Source organism: Chiloscyllium punctatum, chromosome 12 (assembly GCF_047496795.1).
Source record: "Chiloscyllium punctatum isolate Juve2018m chromosome 12, sChiPun1.3, whole genome shotgun sequence".
In the NCBI taxonomy this organism is placed as follows: domain Eukaryota; kingdom Metazoa; phylum Chordata; class Chondrichthyes; order Orectolobiformes; family Hemiscylliidae; genus Chiloscyllium; species Chiloscyllium punctatum.
Genome location: NC_092750.1, coordinates 92,736,986 through 92,754,005, shown reverse-complemented (window position 1 = coordinate 92,754,005; position 17,020 = coordinate 92,736,986).

Genomic DNA, 17,020 nt, shown 5'->3' with positions numbered 1-17,020 from the left:
CCTTTTATTTCAGCCTGCATGGCACATCAGCCTCATTCCTGAAGAAGGGCTTATGCCCGAAACGTCGATTCTCCTGCTCCTCGGATGCTGCCTTGACTGCTGTGTTTTTCCAGCGCCACACCTCTCAACCCTGGTCTCCAGCAGCTGCAGTGCTCACTTTCTCTTAGTCCCTCTCATTAGGTATCCTCCACCAGTATAAAAGAAGACTCGGGATTTTTGGTTGTCAGGTGGAACAAAGTAAAATAAAGAGTGCTCCTTTTCAGGCAGGGAACACTTTTCTCCCTCTATGTATTGAAACATGCAGTTATGTCAACTGAACACCAAAAAAATGTAAGGTACGCATTTTGTGCAAATTCTCTGGAATAGATGAAAATCGATTACATGCAGGTACACTGTTGTCATACACAGTGGCTTTCATTAGCAACCAAAAATCCCTGCTTTAGAATTTGATGATATGTTTGCATGCGCCTGCTTAATTTTTAAAAATCGGTTGATGTTTTCATTATATCTGTGTTAATAAAATACATCTTATTCTTAATATGTATTCCCACGTGTTAGTCTCCCTGACAGGACAAAATATATATCCAGCTGATTTTTCTCAAAATCATGTCTGGTTCAAGAAGATTTCTCATCCAAATTAAAACTGATAATGTTTCATAACAAAATGTTTTCATTCCAGGAACGTGGAAACAAAACATTTTTGACAATCTTCTAAAGCAATGACAACTTTTTCTTTAGTTTAGGGGATCAGAACTTCACACTTTGTGTCAGATGTGGTCTTTACAATACCGTTTGCAGATGCCAAGTCGAAATGTGTTTTGCCAGAAGAGCACAGCAGATTAGGCAGCTTCTGAGGAGCAGGAGAGTCGATGAAGAGTTTTCTTGATGAAGAGTTTATGCACGAATTGTCGACTCTCATGCTCCTCGGATGCTGCCTGACCGACTGCGTTTTCGAGTGCCACACTTTTCGACTCTGATCTCCAACTGCTGCAAGTCTCTCCATACAGATGCAATAAAACATTCCTCCGATTAAACTCAATACTCTTTGCCAGAAACAGCATCATTCCAGGTACCTTCTAAATCATTTTCTCCATCTGCAGACGATCTACATATCAGTTATGGAAAAGGAATACGAAAGCAGTTTGTGTCACGCAGTTCTGCAATCTCTCTCCACTTAAATTGCTCACTATTGCTTTATCCTTCCTGCCACAATAGACAACTCACGTTGTTATTTCTGCCAAAGAGTTTTGCTCAATAACCTCCCCTATCTGTAATCATTTTGCAGACTCACTACCTTCATTTGATGATTATTGGTATTCGAGCTAATTGATGTTCGATCCATTCAGTCCATTCATTCCGACCTTTGATACAGATTATTGATCATTAATGATCCACAATGATCTCTCCGGTGCTGCACTAGTTACAGCTTTTCAAACTGAAAGTAAACATGTACACCTACTTTCCATTTCCTGTTAGCGACAAGCTTCCTTGTTCATGTGAACCAGCTCAGGTGGGTTGATTGGCCTTCTCCCGTGCTGCTTAATGTACTCAACGAACTGATTTACTTCATTCTATTTTCCAGTGTAACTCCTTCGAGGGGCAGAAGTGCCTACTGTCGACTTATTGTAACGATCCTGCCTGGCTGAATGGGGTGGGCCCCGACCTCTTGTTACAGCCTCGAGGGGTGGATTGAGCGAAAAATACATGGTGTAGGGGCAGCACTTGGCCATTGGGCGGCACCATTCAGACATTTCTTGCCAGATCCGACTGTTTCTGACCATCCGTCTCCTGTCAGTTCCCAACAAACATTGAGTCTCCTGTCCAGCAAAGATCAATCGAGCTCAGGTTTGAAGATCTTCAATATTCAAGGCCTCACTGCTCCCGGAGGATGAGCACACCACAAATGCACAAGAATAAAGTGAAAGTGATGTTTATTTTTCATTGCGGCACTGATTATTTTAAAATTGGGTTAACTTAACATCAAATCGTTACTTCTTTTCAAATGTAGGCACACAATTATAAGAATAGATATAAAACCTTCAGCCCACAAACCTGCTCCACATTCCCACTAACTCTTTCCAGTCAAATATGTGTCAAACTCAGCCTCCGCTCTTGCCTGGGACAGAGAATGCCAGATAGCATGGCATCACACTAGCATTTTAAAAATGAGCAGAATTCTGCGATTCTGCCCATCGAGTCCGGTATGGCTCAGAGGATTCTCAACATCATTCTCCAGACTTCTCTCTGTAACCCTTGATACACTTACTCATCAAAAAAGTATCTATGTCTGTCTTATAGAAACGGCGGTCTGTGTGTCAATTTGTATCTGCGTGTGCATGTGTGTGCTTGCTCATGTGTTTCTGTGTCTCTGTATTTGTGTGTTTATATGTGTCCCTCTTTGTATTAGCCTGTGTATTTTATCTGTGTTTGTGTCTGTTTCGATGTGACTGTATATGTCTATGTATGCTTCAATGTGTATGTCTGTCTATCTCCGTGTATGTATTGTGAGCGTTGGTATATTGAGTGCTTATATATGTCTCTGAGAATTTCTGTGTCTACGTCACTTGCAATGAGGTATTTGTTGTTTTGTGAGGGAGAGAATTACCGCAATAGACAAAGCTGTTAAAGTGAGAATTGCCCTCCACTGAGCATCGTTTCTTACTCAGTTGTTTAGAAGTGGATGCGACGGAATCTCCATATAATTGGGTCCGGTCATCTCTGGCTCATGCCAGGGCCCACTCGAACGTTGTTGGTAGGAAGGAGATGGAATGGATGTCGGACACTCTACTTCCCAGCTTGTACCGCTCTGTCCTTTTCCAGGCTGTTTCTCTTAAAATGGTAGAAAGGGAGTGTGGGAGTGAGGGTGAGAGTTCGGGGCCTTGCTGTTAGTACTGGCATATGTACGGAGTAAAGATGAGGTGTCTGGAGGGAGTCGATCCATACTTTTAAATCGATTCTGTGTTATTATTTTGGGAGGGATAGTGCAGGGAGGGGCAAGGTGCTGCATGCAGTAGTGAGGGTGGTGGAACATGAGCCTTCTTCGGGTGTAGGTGTTATAACAGATAAACAGTGAGTATGATGGAGCAGAGAGAATGGCATGACACTTATCCTGGCAGAGCGGGAAAGGTGATTGTCCTGTATTGCTGGGCATTTCTTCAGATCATGTCAACGTTCAGCCGAGCCTCCCCGAATGTCTTGTCCAGGATTATCACTAATAGCGCTGCAGACCATGATCCTGAGCTGCGACAGAATCAGTTTGATGCACTTTGCAAATAGCACGGAGAAGCAAATATTGGTGTGTTATTTATCCAAAACAAGGCTGTCGTACAAATTGCGTTCATCTAATGCTCTGAAAATTAGATATCCAAGTAATAAGTCTGTTGCAGTAATAACAGGTGATCTCAAGTTTCACCTAAACTGCGTTAAGTGACTGCTACTGCTGCAAAAACTAAATTCCATCAGTGTGTATAAGGGAGGTTGAACATTATATTATGAAATAAACGACAGAGCCGATTATTTCGGATTCGGTATTGTGTGATCAGAAGAGCGAATTAATAACGTTGCTCTGAAGCAGCTTTTGAGCCATAGTGACAACAATATGTTGCTTTTTGCACAGCGTCTGCATACAATATAGAATTCTTGAATATTATGGTCAGCCATCATGGAAGCCCGGAGGCTAGACTGTCAGGTTTGTTAGAGTAAATTCGGAAAGGACAATATAAAATACAGTGTTAGACAAGTGATGGTTGTTACCTCGAGATATATTGCAATGTCTGGAATGCATATATATAGATAGTAAGTTACAAACAGAGAAGAAAGGGAAGGTACTCAGTGCTGGTTAACACAATAAATTAAAGATTGGATTAAATCAAACGAAGTTGCTTCGGATGAATTCCAGATATTGCTGAAACTTGGGATTTGTGAGAAATTATACTGAACAAGGGAGTTGCGGAGGGAATGGGTTCTCTGGAACGCTTATACAGATGGGGAGGAAATATATCCCTCGTGGCTGGGTTCTGTTTGTTGGTGGTGAAAAATGTGGCCAATGAAGTGTTGTCTCCGGAGGTTGGTGGAGTGGAATGTGAGGATCGGGAGGATCCGCCCGTTTTACAATTGGACGGATTGGTTTCAAGGGTGGAGGATTGGGATATGGAGAAGATGCGCTGGATGGAATGGTCGATCACATGGGAGGGGAAATTGCAGTCTTTGAAGATGAAAACCATCTGGGATGTTCTGTGGTGGAATGGGCCCTACTGGGACAGATGCGGTGGAGGCGGAGGCGTTGGGAATAAGGGATTTTACACTAACCCACAAAATCAGTCCAGCCACACGGGATCAATGTGGATTTCACCAGGTTCTTCTTATGCACCCCCAAACTGATCCCAGTTCCAATGTTCCAACTCGGCAACGCCCTATTGAATTGCTGTACCAGTCAAAATTCCTTCCCACCTATCTGCTCCATCCTCTTCTTCGACCTATCACTTTCACTACTGCTTTTATCTACCTATCACTTTCACAGGAATTTACTCCAGCCCGATCCCACTTCCATTTATCTCTCAACCCCTTGACCCATAATGTGTCTCTCTCTTTCTCTTTTGACCCGTCTCTGTTCTCTCTCTCCGACCTTCCCCTCGCTCCTCTACCTCTTTCTTTCGTTGTTTCTCTCTCTATCTCTCTCTCGCCGCATCTCTCTCTCGCCATCTCTCTCCTTCTCGTTCTCTTCCCGTCTCCTTAACTCTCGCCATCCTCTGACTCTGTCCCTCTCTCTCCCGCCACCTCTCTCTCTAACCTGCTCTCTCCTGCCCTATCACTCTCTCTCATCCTGTCTCATTCTCTCTTCCACTGTTTTGCACCTCCTCTCTCTCTCACACCCTCTTTTGCTCTTGCGCCCATTCTCGCGTCCTCTCTCTCATGCCCCATCTGTCTCTCACTCGACCTTTCTCTCACTTGAGCTTTCTCTCTCTCTCTTTCTCTCACAACTTTCTCCATCTCGCTCTCTTGCTCTCACTGTGTCTCTCTCGCTCGCCCCCTTTGCTCAGATTCTCTCGCTCTTGCCTCTCTCTCGTCCCATCTCTCACTTGCTCCTTTCTCTCTCTTGCGTTTCTCTCAGGCCTCTTCTCTCTCAGCCCCTTGCTCTCACTCTCTCGCGTTCTCTCTATTGTCCACTCTCGTTCTCTCCCTCTCGCCTTCTCTGTTGCTTGCCCCTTTCCCTCTCTCTCATCTCCTCTCTCTCTCTTGCCTTTCTCTTGCGCTCCCTCTCTCAGCCCCTCGCTCTCACTCTTGTTCTCTCTCCTCTCCTCTCGATCTCACCTTCTCTGTGTCTTGCCTCCTTACTCTCACTGTCTCGTCCCCTCTCTCTCTCGCCTCTCTCTTTCACGCTCATACGCTCACTTTCTCTCACCACCTCTCTCTCTAACCTGCCCTATCTCCCCATCATCTCGCCATTCTGTCTCTCTCTCGCCTTCTCTCGACCCCTCTATCTTCTCTCTCTTGGTCCCGCTCTCGCTCTTCTCTCTCCCTCTCGGGCTGCCCTTGCTGCCTCTCATTCTTGCTCTCGCTGTCGCCTCATCTCTCTCTCTCTCTCTCTCTCTCTCATATCCATCCATCTGTCTCTCTGGACCCTTCTCTCTTCTCTCTCTCAGCCCCCGTCTCGCTCTTCTATCTCTTTTGGTGCCCCGTGATCTCTCTCTCTCTAAACTTGCTGTCACCTCAGCTTTTCTCTCGCATTCATGCCACTATCTCTCGTTCTCGTCCGTGTCCCTCGGTCTCTCTCTCAATGTATTTTCTCACCTCCCTCTCTCAGCCCCCGGCCCCTTTCTCTCGCCACCTCTCTCGAGCTCTTCACTCTCCCATCTCTCTCCCTCTCTTTCCCCTCTCTTTCACCCCACTCTCTCGCTCAGCCACTCTCTCTCGATCTCCATCACCTCATGTCTCTCTCACACCCCCTCTGTCTCTCTTGCTATCCACCCTCTCCTCCCTCTCTCTCACCTCACTCTCTCACTCCCCCACTCATGCTCTCGCACTCACCCCCCTCGCACCCCTCTCTCTCGCTCATCCTCTCTGTCCCCTCCCCCTCTGCCTCTCTCACACCCCTCTGTCTCTCTCGCTAACCCCTCTCTCATCCACTCTCTCTCACCCTCGCTCTCTCGCCTATCCCCCCTCTGTCTCACCCCTTTCTCATTTTTGCCTCTCTCTCATTCCTCTCTCTCTCACTCACCCCACTCTCACGCTCATCCTCTCTCCCCCCATTGCCCTCTGTCTCTCCCACCCCCTCTGTCTCTGTCACTATACCCCTCTCTCACCCCCGGGCTCTCTGTCTTGCCCGTCTCTCTCTCACCCCTCTCTCGCCCCTCTCTCGACCGGTCTCTCGACCCCTCCCTCAGTATCCCTCTTGCTATTCTTTCTCTCAGCCCCCGCTTGCTAAGTCTCTCTCTCACTCTCGTCATTGCCTCACCCTTCTCTCTCGTCCTCACCTCGTTATACCTCTCTCTTGCCGCCCTCTACCCTCTCTCTCTCATCTCTCTCTAACTATCTCTCGCTCGCTTTCTCTATTTTTGTCTCGTCCACTCTCTCCCTTGTTCTCGCCTGTTCTCCCTGCCCGCTCATGATCACCCTCTCTTTCTCGCTCACTGCCCTCCCTTTCTCATGCTTGCCACGTCTCATTCTGTCTCTCACTCTTTCTCCCACTCTCTCTCTACTCCCAAATATCTCGCCCCTTCTCTTTCTCTCTCAAACCCTCTCTCGTGCACCGTGTCGCTATTGCCCTTTCTCTCTCTCTGTCACCCCCCTCACTCTCTTGCTCTCCCTCTCTCGCCCTGTTTCTCGTCCCCTATCTCTTACCACCCATTCTCGCGTGCCCCCTTGCCCTCTCACTGTCTCTCCCTCTCCCCCTCGCTTGCTTCACTCTCTCTCTAGTTCACTCTCTCGCTCTCTTCACCTGCTTGCTCGCTCTCTCTCTCTGTCGAGCTCTCTCCCTTTCGTTGCCCCCTCAATCTCTCTCTCCTGTCTCTTTCTCCTTCTCTCGTGCCATCTGTCACTCTCGTCCCTCCCTCTCTTGCATCTCTTTCCCTCTCACTCACTCCCTCTGTCTCTCTCACTCCATCTCTCTCTCTCGAACCCTGTCTCTCTCTTTTGTGCCCTTTGCATCTCTTGCTCCCTCACCCTCTCTGTCGCCCCACTGTCTCTCGTCCTGCTCTCTCTCTCATCCCCACTCCCTTTCTCGCCCCTTCTTTGTTGCACCCCCTTCTCCCCATGCCCCTCCATCTCTCGCGCCCCTCTCTCACTCTCTCTCGCCTCATCTCTCTCTCTCTGGCCCACTCTGTCTCTCTCTCAACCCATGTTTATCTCTCTCGCCATTTCTCTCTCTCTCACCCACTCTGACTTTCTTTCCCTCTCTCTCACCCTCATGATTCTCTCGCCCCCCTCTCTCGCATCCGCTCTCTCACCCCTTCTCTCTTGTCACCATCTGTCTCACACACCCTTCTATCCCTCACACCTCCCTCTCCCATGCCCCACCTATGTCTCTCTCCCCTCTCTCTCACCAATTCCTTCTCTCTCGCCCGTTTCTCACTCGTTCTTTCTCTCGCCCAATCTCTCTCTCCTTCACACACTATAACTGTCTGTTGCTAACTCTCTCTCACCCTCATGCTCTCTCTCGCCCCTCTTTCTCTCTCCACTCTCTCTCACTTGCGTCCCCTCTCTCTTTCCCTATGTCTGTCTTGCCCCCATGTCTCTCACACACCCTTATCTCACTCTCAACTCCCTCTCCCTTGCCCCTCTTCTTTCTTTCCCCTTCACTCAATACCTCGCTGTCTCTCACCCCTCTCTCTCTTTCTCAATGTTACACCCTTTCTCTCTCTCACTCTTTCTCTCTCTCTCTCAGTCTCCCTCTCGACCTCTCCCTTCCCCCTCTATCTCTCACTCCTCTCTCTCTCAACCCCTCACTCTCTCGGCATCTCTCGCTCTCTCTCTTTCTCTCTCTCTCGACCCTCTGTCTCTTGCCTCGTCCATCGCTTTCTTGCCATCCCGCTCTCTATTTCCCCCTCTATCGCTCATCACTTGTCACTATCTCACCCCAACTCTCTCACGCACTCATTCTCTCTCTCTGCCCTCTCTTTTTCTCTCTCTCTTGCCTCCCTTATCTCGCTCCTCACTCCTCATTCTCTATGTCTTGTCCACATTCTCTCTCGCACCCTCCCTCTCTCTCCCTATCTCTCATTCACTCTATCTCATTCACTCTCTCTTTCTGTCTTTCTCTTTATCTCGCTGTCTCACTCCCTCTCTTTCTCTCTCTCGTCCCTCCCTCGCCCATTATCTACTCGCCTGTCTCTCTCCCTCCCCTATCCCTCCCTTGCCCCCCTCTCTTTGTCCACTCGTTCACTCTCTCTCCACCTTCTCTCCCTCTCGATCCCCCTCCATCTGTGTCTCTCTCGCCCATCTCCCTCTGTTTCTCTTTGACTGAATCTGTGCACTCTCTCTTTCCCACCACCTCACCCTTTCACCCTCCCACTTCTCCTTCTCTCTCATACCCCACCTCCGTTTCTCATTGACTGAGTGTCTCTTGTTCCTGCCTCTCCCTCCCTCTTTATATGACACACTCTGTCTCCCTGGTTCTTCCCCCTCCCTCAGACCCAGGGAAGCGAGGGGGCATGTGCAAGACAGAAGGCGAAGAGGGAGAGTGAATGGGTGAGGAAGTGAGAAAAAGAGAGTTCAGAGCGAGAGAGGGAGAAAAATGAGCAGAAAGAGTGAGGGAGAGGAAATGGGGAGGCCAGGACGGAGTGGTTATCCCAGATATGAAAACAAGGGCAGAGGGACCTAAACCCAGCTCCTGAGTTCCAGAACCGGTCCCCTCCCATTCCCTGAGGACCAGGACATGGGGCTGAGTCTGTCTGTCTCCAGCTCAGCTTCTTCATTACAAAGATCACACAACAACATAGTTCACTCTGCTGCTCGGCACGGTTTAAGGAACGTTTTTATTTTTTACAAATTGAAGTTTTGGATACAGTCAGTGGGATGTTGCCTTTTCTCACTGAGCCCTGAATTTTGAGAAACATTGAATGTGTCCCTGTAACCGCCCTGTGGGATAACGTTGGACAAACCAGCTCTCCCCTCAGTCTGTTATCATCACGACAGGCTGCTTCATTGCTGAAACGCTGAACTGAAATAGAAAATCCCAGATTGATTGATTAATGAGTGAATTTGATTGATTTATGGATTTGGATAAAGGGATGTTTCAGCACATTCTTCATCTGCTGTCTGAACTTAGTCTGTGTCACGGCATAAATCGCGGTGTTTGTGCAGCAACTAAGGAGCTGCAGCATGAAGCCCAATTCCTGCACAAAGGGATCGAGATACACAGAGTAATACCCAGTATCATACATCCGTCTCCAGATAGAATACAACATTATCGTTGACCATAAAATGATGAAGTTGGCCGAGATCACAAACAGTAAAATGATGGATTTTTTTCGGTTTTTCATTTCTGTGTCAGACTGAGCGTCGCCATTAGTGTGAGCACGGAGTCTCTTGCGGGCTCTGCTGGTCACTAAAATGTGTCTGACGGTGAGAACATTGAGCAGCAGAATCAGGGGAAATGGGAGAGCCGGAGTTAGAATGTTGTGGAGAAATTCGATTGTGGCCCAGACACGGGAAATATAAACACCTTTTGTGATATCACAAAACCAGGGATTGTGCCCCATTCGATAATGAGCACCGAGCATAAAATACCAGAAAATGTTCTTTAAGCAGCTCAGCACAGTTACTGTTCCCAGAACCACAGCCGCCGTTTTCTCACTGCAATATTTACTTTTCAGCTTCTGGCAACAAATGGCAACAAACCGATCAAAGGTGAAAGTGACGGTGAACCAGACAGAACAGTCAGTGGCTGCATAAAGCAGGACGGCGTGGATATTACACACGGGGATTGAAAACATGAAATAAAATTGTTCCCAATAAATAATGGGAATGTGTCTCAGTATGAGGTCGAGGATAATGACTAAGAGATCCGCCGCTGCCATTGCCCCCAGGTAACGTCTGACACATGGAGACAATCCACAATCTTTATAAAGCAGGAGGTAGATCGTCATTACGTTAACTGTGAGGAAGAAAAATAGACACATTATCCATCAACCTGGAGGCAAAGTGACCAGTTTGATTGGGGACCCAGTGAGTTTTTCAAATACTTCACTGCATTGAGAGATTTATTAAAATAATTGGAGGTGAAATAACAAATGGGAAGGTTTGAATTAATGACAAAAATCTATCATAAAACCCAAGAAATCCTCGCTCCCCAAACACAAAGAGACACATTCATAAGAACAGAAGGTTTCGAGACCATTCCTTCACAATCAGTCAATCGACGGCAGACACAGGTAATTTCTTCCCACTTCCTAATACAGACGATGAAAACGTTGCTGTGCTGAAGGATTCTCTCCCAGTTCTTGAACGGAAACGGAGTTTGGAACTTTCTGTTTGCCAGTATAAATTGTGGTCAATCATGTGTTGTGAAGCAATGTCAACGCAGGGAAAACGTATTCATCCCTTTAACTGCCTGAGGGGATATCGGATCAATGTCTCCTTCTCCCTGGAACAGGACCTCTTCCATTGAGATCTTATCAATTGTTCAATTCACTGACATCCGGCCATTCCCAAATAATGTCACGAATCAAATGTTACGGTGACTATCGGCTATATAATGTTCGGTACAGCGTGTTCTGGGGAATGTCAGTTATAGAAGGTTGGGAACAGAATGTTCCTGGGATTGTCAGTTATAGAATGTTGGGTACAGAATGTTCCAGGGAATGTCAGTTATAGAATGTTGGGTACAGACTTTTCAGGTAAATCTTCTGCAGTTACACTCACACCAACCCCACCTTTCCCTCTGCTAAATCGATGACTATATTGGCCCCATCGTGTGCTCCCACGAGGAGGATAAACAGTTCATCAACTTCACAAACACAGGTCACACCGACCTCAAGTTCACGTGAAAACCTCACTCCCATTCCTGTAACTCACCATTTCCATTTCCGGCGATGGACGAACCACGGACATCTACTACAAGCTCACTGACTCCCACAGCTACCTAGACTGCACCTCTTCACAGACGACCTCCTGTAAAAACGCCATCACGTCCTCGGCCTACGCTGCACCTACTCCCATAAGAATGAATCCCACCTTCAAATATCCTAGATGTCCTCCTTTGTCCAGAACACAATTTCCCCTCCCACGGGGTCGGCGATTCTATAAAATGCATCTTCTCCTCTTCCCACAACTCGACCCTCGAAACCCACAACTCCCAATGCAACAACGACCGAAACTCCGGCCCTCACCTTTCACCCCACCAAACTCTGTATTCATCACCACAACGTCTGTCATTTCGACCACGTACAAACAGACACCACCACTCGGGATATATTCCCTCCCCAGCCCAATCAGCATTCTAGAGAGACCATTCCCTACATGACTCCTTCCATGCCCCCAAACAACGCACCCTCCACTACCAGCATCTTCCCTGCCACAAGAAATGTAACACCTGCGCCCACACCTCCCCTTCACCTCCATTCAAGGCCCCAAAGTATAATTCGACAAGAGACAGAAATTTACCTGTACCTCTACACATATCATCGACTGTGTCGATTGCTTCCAATGTAGTCTTTTCTACATCTGGTACACCCAACTCCAACTTGTGGATCAATTCAGAGAATATCTGCTGGACAATCACACCAACCAACCCCGCTGGCAAAACACTCCATTGCCCTCTCTAACTCCATTAAAAACATGTAAAATCTGGGCCTCCTTCATTGCCAAATCGTAACCACTATACCCCATTGAGGAAGAGCGCATGATCTTCTGCCGACAGACCCTGAAAGCACACGGGATCAATGTATATTTAACCAGTTTGTCCATTCCCCTTCCCTACCTTCTCACAGTCCTAAGTTCCAACTCGGCAGAGTCTTCTTGGTATTTCCATCACCTTTGCCATCTATCCGCCACCCCCTCCACTCCAAAGTAACACCTCTCCTTTAGCTTCATTCACCTATCACATTCTCAGCTACCTTCCCCTCAGAAACACTCATCTGCCATTTATGTCATGCCCTTAGCCCACAATCTTCATTTCAAATGAAGGGGGTGTGCCAAAAGCGGCGATTTCCCTGCTCCTCGGGTGTTGCCTGGCCTGATGTGTTTTTCTATCACCACACCCCTGAGCAGGTTACAGCCTGACACCATCATACTCAGAGAACCCGGCCTGATGGATAATGTTTCATGAAGCTGCATCACCATCCCTGAGTAGTATGTCCTATCCCAACGGCCGGACAGACCCACCAGATTTGGGGGCACTCGGGAAAAGTTCAGGAATGGAGTTACACGGAATTCCCCAACATTGATTCCAGAACCCGAGAAACCTCATGATGAATATCTACTGCCCTCCACACGACCCCTCTTTGAAAACCCAGTTCCCCATAATGTTGAAAACAACTCGAAGCAAGGTCTGAGGGTAACAAGGGCACAAAACATACTCTTAGTGAGGGACTTCTTTGTCCATCACCAAGAATGTCTCCAAAGACCCATCACTGAATAAACAGGGAGAGGCCTCAATTACACAGCAGCAAAACGATAGGAAGTGATGGGGAACCAATAAGATGATTAATATTCACACCAAACGACCTGTCCCTAACAGTATCAGTCGAAGTAGCCAGCACACAGTCCTGGTGGAGTGAAAGTCTCAGCCACATATTGAATATAGTGGCCACTGTCTTATCTGGCACTACCATCTATGAAGTAGAACATACTTGTAAAAACTGAGCAAATGGGAATCAGGCATCCACGAGATACTCTGGGCTGGCAGCAGCCATAGCATATCACAAAGTCAGAAAGGCTGTTCACTTGATGGTTCCATAATATTCATCAACATTCACAACTACTCCTATACTGAAACAGGCTATTCAGTCCATCAAGAATTTAAAACAGGAACAGAATGAGGCCAGCCAGCCATTCGAGGCTGTTACTCAGCAACTGGAGAAGATCTTTTATGTCTCACCCCTGTTACACTGTAAATGGAAGAGAGCATTCAGCGTTTCAAAGCAGCCACACAGGAGTAAGGGGAGAATTGATTACTGAGCCTGGAGCAAGGATAAATTAGCCAAAAATTTGGGGCAGCATTGTGGCTCTGTGGGTTGCACTGCTGCTTCACGATGCCAGAAACCTGGGTTCGATTTCATCCTAAGGCGACTGTCTCTGTGGAGTTTGTACATTCTCCCTGTGTCTGCGTGGGTTTTGTCTGGGTGCTCCGGTTTCCTCCCACAGTCCAAAGTTGTGCAGATTAGGTAGGTTGGGCGTGCTGAATTGTCCACAGACATGTTAGGTTAGTTACCTCAGTTAGTGACAAAGATAGGATCGGGGGATAGGTCTGGGAAGCCTAATCTTTGGAGGGTCAATGTGGACTTGTTCGGAAGAATGGCGTGTTTCTATACTGTAGGGATTCTAATTCTTAAATTGTAATAATAAACCAGTGGTTATCAGTTTAACACAAAATAATGACTGCAGTGACCAGTACTGGTACTTCACATAATTACAAAGTATGTTCACGTTTTCGATAAAAAATACTAACTAAGATAGGAAGGGAAAATAAGGTATCAAGAGAAGATTGAGAATTTCCAATTGGATTATCGATGGATAACAATTTGGCAGCTGGAATATAATGCGCATAACCGTGAACCTGTGATTTTATTCAGGAAGAATAACGGATTGAATATTGCATAAACGGAGAAAGATTACAGGACTTCGCGAGAAAGTGTGTACTGGGGGTTCACTTTGATCCATTCAGTCAAGGGAAGTGTTGCTCCACCTCCCTGGTGGTCCGCTCCCTGATGTTTACAGGGGCCCCATTGCTCCAGTGCACATGGGATATTTTGATGTCTTTGGTTGGCGGTGGGAAGTGGTGAGTGGGAGGATAATTTGAGCCGTGAATCAAGGGGATGGCCTTTATCCGAGATTCTACCCTTTCTCTCTGTGTGGTGACGCCCCAGCTGGTAGGAAAGGTTGACTGCTTCTGAATGAAGAGGCTGTGACTGCTGCCAGGACAGTGGGTATTCATCAACATGATGTGCTGTGCATAGACACACTGCAACATTAATGGAGTGAGAGATGGAGGGTCCAGTCATAAAAAATGAGAACTATCAGCTTTGCCAGATCAGCTGAAATGGTTACTGTTTTCAAATTCTCATTGTGCCACATTAACGATTAACCCAAATTGTCCCCTGCGATCATCTCCCACAAAAACAGATATACCATTTTGGATATTGTTGGGCGAGATGGTTCACAAGGGGAGGAAAGCAGTTGCCAGGATCATGGTGCCATGGCGGGCAATGCTGTTTAGAAGGGCGGACAAAGACTCGTAGGGCCATAGTCGTATGGGTATCCCACTGTGAGGAGAGTAGATATGCGGGTCTGTGGCAGAATACGGGACTCCAGATGGTATGTTGCCTCCCAGGTGATCGGGTCAGGGATATCACCGATATGCTGCAGAGCATCCTAAAAGGTGTGTGTGTGGGGGGGTGATGAACAGCCACTTGTCTTGGTCCATACAGGCACGATTGATATAAGTACAAAGCGAGATGATGTCCTGAAAGAAGAATTCAGGGAGCTAGGAGAGAAATTAACGAGGAGGTCCTCTTGGGATCACGTGCTAGCCAGTGTAGAAATGAAAAAGATAGCAGGATGAACACGTGACCTGAGTGATGGCGTTGGGAGGGAGGGGTTCAGATTTGTTGAACATTAAGACCGGTTCTGGGAAGGTGGGGCTATTACAAAATGGACGATCTACATCTGAACCAGACTGGAACCAATGTCCTTGGGGAAGTCTTTGCTACTACTGTTGGGGAGGTTTTAAACTAATGTGGCAAGGGACTGGGAACCAGAAGAGAAAACAAGTAGGCAACGAGGTGGAGACTGGAGACTGTAAGAATTATGAAGACAGTAGTAAGAAAGGGAAGAGTAGGCAGAGAGCAGATGAGCACAAAAGAAAAACTGGTGGCCTGAAATGCATCTACTTTAATGCAAGGATTATGGTCTGTAAGGCAGATGAACTTAGATCTCGGATTGGTGCGTGGGAGTATGGCGTTATTGCAATCAGAGAGACTCAGTTGAAGGAAAGGCATGATGATTGGCAACTAAATGTTCCACCATTTCGCCGTTTCAGACAGGCTAGGGAGAGAAGTAAAAGGAGGGTTAAGTGCATTGCTGGTCAGGGATGATATCACGGATGTGCTAAGGGAGCACACTATGGAGGTCTTGGAGGCATTATGGGTGGAGCTGAGAAATAACAAGGGTGCAGTTACATTGATGGGGTTGTATTACAGACCTCCCAACAGTTTTTGTGAGGTAGAAAAAACAAATAGATAAACAAATTATGGACAGATATAGAGACAATGGGGCAGTTGTGAAGGGAGATTTTAATTTTCCCAACATTGGCTGGGATACACTTTGTGTCAGAGATCTGGATGGAGTAGAATTTGTCAGAAGTATCTAAGAGAGTTTTCTGGAGCTGTATTTCAATAGCCCTACAAGCGAAGGGGCCATATTGGAGCTTATACTGGGGAACGATCCAGGGCAGATAGTAGAAGTTGTTGTGGGGGAGTTCTTTGGGAACAGTGACCACAATTTTGTAAGCTTTAGTATACTCGTAGATAAAGAAGAGAGTGGTCCTAAGGGAAGAATACTAAACTGGGTCAAGGCCAATTATATGAAAATTAGGCAGGAGCTCGGAAATGTGGATTGGACACAGCTATTTGAAGGGAAGTCCAGATTTGTGATGCGGGAGGCTTTCAAAGATAGGTTAAGGACACTGCAGGATAGACATGTCCAGTTGAAATCAAAGGATAGGGAGAGCAAGATTCGTGAGCTGTGGATGACAGGAGGAACTGTAGCCAAGAAAAAAAGGGCCGCGTACATCAGGTCTACGCAGCTAAGAACAGAACGGGCACTGAAGGAATATCAGAAGAGTAGGACACGTCTCGAACAAGGAATCAAGCGGGCTGAAAGGGGTCATGAAATAGATTTAGCAAGCAAAATTAAGGAGAATTGTAAAGAATTTTATTCTTATATAGTAAGCAAGAGGGTAACTAGAGAAAGGATTTGTCCGAGTAAGGGATAATGAAGGTAGACAGTGTTTCGTACCTGAGCGAATGGGTGTGATTCTGAATTACTTTGCATCTGTGTTCACTGAGGAGAGGAACATGGTGAATGTTAAGATAAGAGACAGAAGCTTGATTAGTCTGGATCACGTTGACATTGGTATGGAAGATGTGCTGGGTAGGCTAGAGGTTTTTAATATGGACAAATCCCCAGGATCGGAAGGGATCTATCCCAGGTTGCTGAGGAAGGCGAGAGATGAAATAGCTGGGACACAGACAGATATCTTTGTGGCATCCTTAAATACAGGTGAGGAGCCAGAGGACTGAAGGGTTGCTCATGTTGTCCCCCTGTACAAGAAAAGTAGTAGGGATATTCTGTGTAACTACAGACCAATGAGCCTGACGTCAGTGGTGGGAAAGTTGCTGGAGAAGTTACTGAGGAATATGATCTCTTTATATATAGAAAAGGATGGTTTTTATTAGTGATAGACAACATGGTTTTGTGAGGCGAGCTCATGCCTTACCACATTAATAGAGTTCTTCAAGGAACTGAACAAGTTGATAGATGAAGGAAGAGCTGTTGATGTTATACGCATGGACTTTAGTAAGGCGTTTGAAAAGCATCCCCATGGTAGACTAATGGAGAAACTGAAACGACATGATGTGCTGGTTGTTCTAGCTATGTGGATAAAGAACTGGCTCAGCAACCGAAGGTAGAGAGTAGTAGTTGAAAGGGGTTACTCAAAATGGAGAAAGGTGACTAGTGGTGTCCCATAGGGGGTCAGTGTTGGGGCCACTGTTATTTGCAATATACATGAATGGTCTGGAAGCGGGCACTGTTGGTATGATCAGCACGTTTGCAGATGACACGAAGATTAATGCAGTATCAG